This window comes from Phoca vitulina, unplaced genomic scaffold (genome assembly GCF_004348235.1).
Source record: "Phoca vitulina isolate PV1807 unplaced genomic scaffold, GSC_HSeal_1.0 scaffold26, whole genome shotgun sequence".
Classification (NCBI taxonomy): Eukaryota; Metazoa; Chordata; class Mammalia; order Carnivora; family Phocidae; genus Phoca; species Phoca vitulina.
Genome location: NW_022589729.1, coordinates 15,208,182 through 15,214,521, shown reverse-complemented (window position 1 = coordinate 15,214,521; position 6,340 = coordinate 15,208,182). Strand labels below are relative to the sequence as shown.

Below are 6,340 nucleotides of genomic sequence, written 5' to 3'. Positions count from 1 at the left end.
ATTTCTTCTAGGTTGTCAAATTTGCTGGCATATAATTCTTCACAGTAGTTACTTATTTTTTTTTTTAAAGATTTTATTTATTTATTTGAGAGACAGAGAATGAGAGACAGAGAGCATGAGAGGGAGGAGGGTCAGAGGGAGAAGCAGACTCCCTGCCGAGCAGGGAGCCCGATGCGGGACTCGATCCTGGGACTCCAGGATCATGACCTGAGCCGAAGGCAGTCGCTTAACCAACTGAGCCACCCAGGCACCCCTACACAGTAGTTACTTATGATCCTTTCTATTTTTGTTGTATTAGTTTTAACATCTCTTCTTTAATTTCTGATTTTATTTATTTATTTATTTTTATTTTTTAAAGATTTTATTTATTTATTTGAGAGAGAGAAGGAGAGAGAGAGAGAGAGCGCATGAGAGGGGGGAGGGTCAGAGGGAGAAGCAGACTCCCTGCTGAGCAGGGAGCCCGATGCGGGACTCGATCCTGGGACTCCAGGATCATGACCTGAGCTGAAGGCAGTTGCTTAACCAACTGAGCCACCCAGGCGCTCACTGATTTTATTTATTTGAACCCTCTTTTTTTCTTGATGAGTCAGGCTATAGGTCTGTCAATTTTGTTTAACTTTTCAAAGAACTGGCTCTTTGTTTTATTGGCTTTTTCATTGCTTTTTTTAGTCTCTATTTCATTTATTTCTGCTTTGATCTTTATTATTTCCTTCCTTCTACTAATATGGGGCTTTGTTCGTCTTTTTCTAGTTTCCCTTTAAAAAAAAACAAACAGACTTACTTCATTTTATTTTTCTTGTATAAAAACTATTTGGTGGCCACAGATAACTGCCTGGGTTCTCTGCACAGAGACTGGTGTGGGTCTTTAGACATGGTCAGTGAATTCTTGATAGGGAGACTTGGTGAGCACATGTCTTTCCAGAGTTCAGGGGTGAGAATGCTGTAGGTCTTGGGTATGGCATTAAAGGTGGCCTTGGTGAAGTCACCAAGTGGTGGTACAGCCCCTGGCCAAGGTGTAGCAGTCATTGATTCTGGCCGTCTCAGGCACAGTGGCCTAGATAATGACAGTGCCTGAGGGGTGGGGGGGCGGGGAACAGGGCACCAGCAGCACAGAGCCACAGCGGCAGGTCTCCTTGCAAGCAATGGTATGGGGCTTGCTGATCTCGTTCTCCCAGTATCCTTACTGCATAGGATGATGCAGAGTGTCGTCAGATGTTGGCACCATGGATGGCAATGGCTACCTCCTGAGAGCACTTTACCCCCAGAACAACATGTCCATTGTAAACCCTGATCATGACAAATGCCTTGATCCTGGTCCACTGGCCAGCACAGGTCTGCTTTTACACAGGTGTAATCTTCAAAACCTGTGGAGTTATTCTTTTTTTTTTTTTTTAAGATTTTATTTATTTATTTGACAGAGAGAGAGAGACAGCGAGAGAGGGAACACAAGCAGGGGGGAGTGGGAGAGGGAGAAGCAGGCTTCCCGCCGAGCAGGGAGCCCGATGTGGGGCTTGATCCCAGGACCCTGGGACCATCACCTGAGCAGAAGGCAGATGCTTAATAACTGAGCCACCCAGGTGCCCCCTGTGGAGTTATTCTTAGAAAATGTATTGTAAACCCTAAGAAGTGATCGTGGAAGCAGCTGGAATGTCAGCAGCGTTCCTGTTCTTGGGCCATTGAACGCAATAGCCTGGTAGGAGCAGGATCCCACCATCTCCTGGGTTAGTCTTAGAGAAAGTATAGTGTAAGCCCTAAGGGGTGACTGGAAGCAGCTGAAACAGCAGCAGCGTTCCTGTTCTCAGGCTGTTGAACACAATGGCCTGGAAGGAACAGGATCCTATCATCTCCTGTGGCAGGGCATAGATAAGGAGCTATGAAAGAAAGTAACCGTTGGGTGATTGCTAGCACGAACATCACCTTCCTCCCTTATCCCATAATCCCCTCCTTGCATGTCCATGCACAGGGGAGGGTGCAGGCCTGCTTTCCAGCTTCAAGATAACTGCCATCTCTTTCTATTCCTTCCCCATACTTTGATACATCTGTCCTTGCTTTGCTGATAGAAAACTAAATAAAAGCTATGTGCAGAATTCAGCTGCAACTACTCTCCCTTGTAGAGGCAGCCCTGCACGACCCCTCAGATTGGTGTCTGAGAGCATTACTTCTGTGCATGACAACAAAAACCTCATCCTAGAGGGACACCCCAGGAAAAAGTCAATGATCTCAAATTCCTTGATGGGCAGGGAGAAGAGATAAATCTCCTCCACAGTCTTGATCTTCCTGTCCTCGACCAGGCAGCCCAGTTTGGTGATGGGGATCCATTCCTTGTCCTCAGCCTTGACTCTGAGAGCACTGTGGCCTCAGCCCTAGCTCCAAATGCTACTGCTGAAGCCTCTAGAAGCCACCACAGCCTCCCACCAGGGCCCCCTAGAGACTCTGGGACCCCCCTACAGCACTAGCATCATCCACCATTTGCCATTTTCTCAGTTTTCCTTCCCTCCGTCTCTATTGCTCTTTCCTTCTTAAGGAGTCTTAACTCTTCAACTGCAACAGGGGAGGTGAGGTTGTCTTTTGCTTAGGTATATCATTCAGTACACTCTAGTCAGAAATAAAGCTAATAGAAGAAAATCTCTATATAAGGATCTTTTTACCTAGTTTGCCCACCATGGGCACCTGATTCTTACCTGTAAGAGACATGAAATCCACCCAATTCACTTAGTCTTTCATTAAATAAAGCAGAGATTTGGGGAATTTCAGTGCTCTGTTTTCATTTTCTTTCTCTCTCCCCCCACTGCTGTCCCCACCCCATTTGCCTATTCAACTGATCCTGAAATGGGTTTAATTACTTATTTAATAGCTTTCATGATATTTGTGCTTAAAAACTCACAAGGGGGGAAAAAAAGAAGGTTATTATAAACATTAGGAATACAAAATCTAAACAGAGTAAACCAGAATTTTGCCTCATGGGTGGTTTTATTGCTCCTGAGGCAGGTGAAGAAAATATGGGCTCACAGAGGTTTCTCACTCATTGCTAAGAAATCCCTGTAGGCCCTCAGAGAAGACCACCTCTCCTTGAACTTCACTGAATGCTATTTTCAGTCTATTTTTTTTTAATTCCTGTGCTTTAATCTACCTATTTTCAAGCTGAATCTAATAAACTGTTGGTAGTTGAAATAAGAGGCAGTCCTTAAGTCAATCTTAATTCCCCAGAGATGTAAAAAAAAAAATTAAGTCAGGATCAGATGGAATTTAGTTCTTACTTTTTACAGTCACAAAAAACAAATGAGCCACTCCTGAGATAGTTTTAGATCAGATTTAGAACACCAAAGACCTTTTATATTTCCAAGCATTTTGCTTAGTTACTTCTCTGGGCAAAATTTCAGGATCCTGTAGCATATTTAAAACTCCCATGACACCAATTTCATTTTCTTTTGGTTACTTAATAGACTTTAAAAAAAAAATGTGATGCCAATTCTTACTTGGCAGAATCTACATATCATTCCCAGCCAATTCTTCATTTTCACATATTCTTGGGATTAGAGGAAAATTGTCAGATTTAGCAAGTAAAAATGCAGAATGCCCAGTTAAATTAGAATTTCAGGTAAATAACAAATAATGTTTTGGTATAAGTATGTTCCGTGCAATATTTGGGTCATACTTATACTGAAAAATCATTCAGGTGACTTGAAACAACAGAAATCTTTCTCATAGTTCTGGAGGACAGAAGTCTGAATCAAGTCGATAGCAGAGCCACAATCACTGTGAAGGCTCTAGGAGAGAATGCTTCCTTGCCTCTTCCAGCTTCTGGTGGTTCAGGCGTTCCTTGGCTTATGGCTGCATAACTCCAACCTCTACCTCTCTTTCCACATCACATTCTCTAGTTTTTCAGATCTCTCTCTACCTTTACCAGGACATCAGTCATTGGATTTAGGGCTCATCCAGTTAATCTACGATGATCTCATCTCAAGATCCTTAACTACATCTGCAAAGACCCTTTTTCAAATAAAGTAGCATTAACAGGATCCAGGTATTAAGACGTAACTTCTGAAGGCTCACCATTCAACCTGCCACAGAGGGGAATAGCTAAAACTCTAAACACCCCATCTGAGGTTGATAAATTCATGGCTCAGATGTAATATGCAATACACCCAAGTCAGAAATGAAACTAATGAAGGTAAATCTGTATAAGGCTCTGTTTACCTGATTTTTCCATCATGGACACCAGGTTTTTATTTGTAAGAAGCATATGAAATCCACCAATTCATTTAGTCACTCCTTCAATGGACCATTTTTTGTTAAGCTCTTTTTATGTGTCAGTGTCCAAGAATCAAAGGTAAATCAAACAATCTTAAGGAATACTTTCTAATGAGGAGGTAATGGACCAATCAATAAGCAAACAAATAGGATTGTTATATAATTTAATAAGTGCTATGAAGGAAATAAACAACGTGGCTGATAAAGAGTAACTGGAAACAAGACATGCTGCTTAGAAAGAGCAGTCAGCAAAGGTTCTCAGAAGAGAAGACATTTGTGCTGAGTGTCAAGAGATGAGGGTAAGCCAGCCACACAAAGATCCCCACAAAAAATTTCTTGGACAAGGAATATGGGTTTAAAGGTCTGAGGTTGGGAAGGGATCACTGTGCTCTAGAAACAGGTAAATGCCAGAGTGGCCAGAACATAATGACCAGGCAAAAACATAGTACAAGAATGGGGCTGGATAGAGCCTGGTCATTGCTGGGTCTTTTTTTTTTTTTTAAGATTTATTTATTTATTTATTAGAGTACACGCATGAGTGCGGGGGAGGTACAGAAGGAGAGAGAGAATCCAAAGCAGACTCCCTGCCGAGCGGGGAGCCCCATGTGGTATTCAATCCCAGGACTCATAGATCATGACCTGAGCTGAAATCAAGAGTCGGACGTCTAACTGACTGAGCCACCCAGGTGCCTCATTGCTGGGTCTTACAGCTCATGGTGGGAAGTTTGGACTTTATAGAAATGAGAAGACACCAAGGGCTTAAAAAGAAGAATGATGAGATTTGGTTTACATATTTAAAATTCAGTGAGTACTATGTGAGAAATGACTTAGCGAGGCCAGAGTGGAAGCAAGCAGACCAGTTAGGTTATTATAGTAGGCCAGGCAAGGGATGTAGAATATTGTTGGGCATATGGAAAATAATGGAAATCATTTGGAAGTCAAACTATCAGAACTCACTTATAGATTACATCTTAGTGGTAGAAGACAGAAGAGAAAAGATGACACCACCAATTATAGGGCATAAATTTTCCCAGTTAGAAAGTACATCACCCAGCTTTTCTTGTAGTTCATTGTGACCATGTAAGTTCTAGACAAAAGGATGTGAATGGAAGAGATATGAGCAATCTCTGGGTCACATCTGCAAAAAGAGAAGCTCGACTTTCATTTCCTCTTTCACTCTTCTAGATGGCTGGGAAACAGGACACGTAAAGGAGCTGCCTTAGATCTAGAGAAAAAAGTCACATGATGATGGCAAAGCTGTCCCACCATCCAGCATTCTTGGGTGGTCTCATTGATGAAGTCATGCTATCTGCCCTGGACTGCCTGCCTACTTTATTCTCTGGTATGTGAGAGAGAAGTTAAGATTCTACCTCGCTTAAACCCCCACACTTTAGAGGTTTGGTTACAGTAGCCCTGCTTATATCCTAATACTCTCCACAACGGCTGCAAGAATCCCAAACTCTCTTTCTAACCTGAATGTTCTGTACATGTGTTCTTGCCTCCTCCCAAGACATGGGTTCTGTTCTCTGTGATAATGAGGGCTGGAGCATAGGGCATCATTTAAACCCATGTTGTTGGAAAGAATTCCTTCCTCCATAGAGTCCAAAGTGAAAAGGATTTCATGCTGCAGTGTCATGATAGGTCTTGTACAATGCATTAAATATCACCTCAGGTACAGAAAATTATGGGTGTTAACTGTTCATATATTTCATACTAAATATTGTGTTGATTATACAGGGGCTTAACGTTCAAGTTAAGATTTATCAATTAAGGGTAGATATTTAACATCTGCCTAGGAATTTTGTTAAGAGTCTGAATCTCAGAACTTACAGCATGAACTATAAAAAATTAACACTTAGTGAAAAAATATATAAATTGTATTTTTTTGCACTTGTATACCGCATTGATTTTTTCTTTATTCCTGGCTTAAAGTCTAACATGAAATGAATCCTTTTGGTTAACTTTAGTTGTATTCAGAGTATATACAATTTATAGTTACTCTTCTATGTCTAGGATTTTATTTTATTGAAAGTAAGTAAATTAGGGGCGTTTGGGTGGCTCAGTCAGTTAAGCGTCCGACTTGGTTTCA

The 6,340-nt window shown here is 41.6% G+C and overlaps 1 pseudogene; it reads right to left on the bottom strand.

Moving 5' to 3' along the window:
- Positions 1-787: 787 nt before the first annotated feature.
- On the bottom strand, positions 788-5,821 carry LOC116643359 (annotated as a pseudogene).
- Positions 5,822-6,340: the final 519 nt, after the last annotated feature.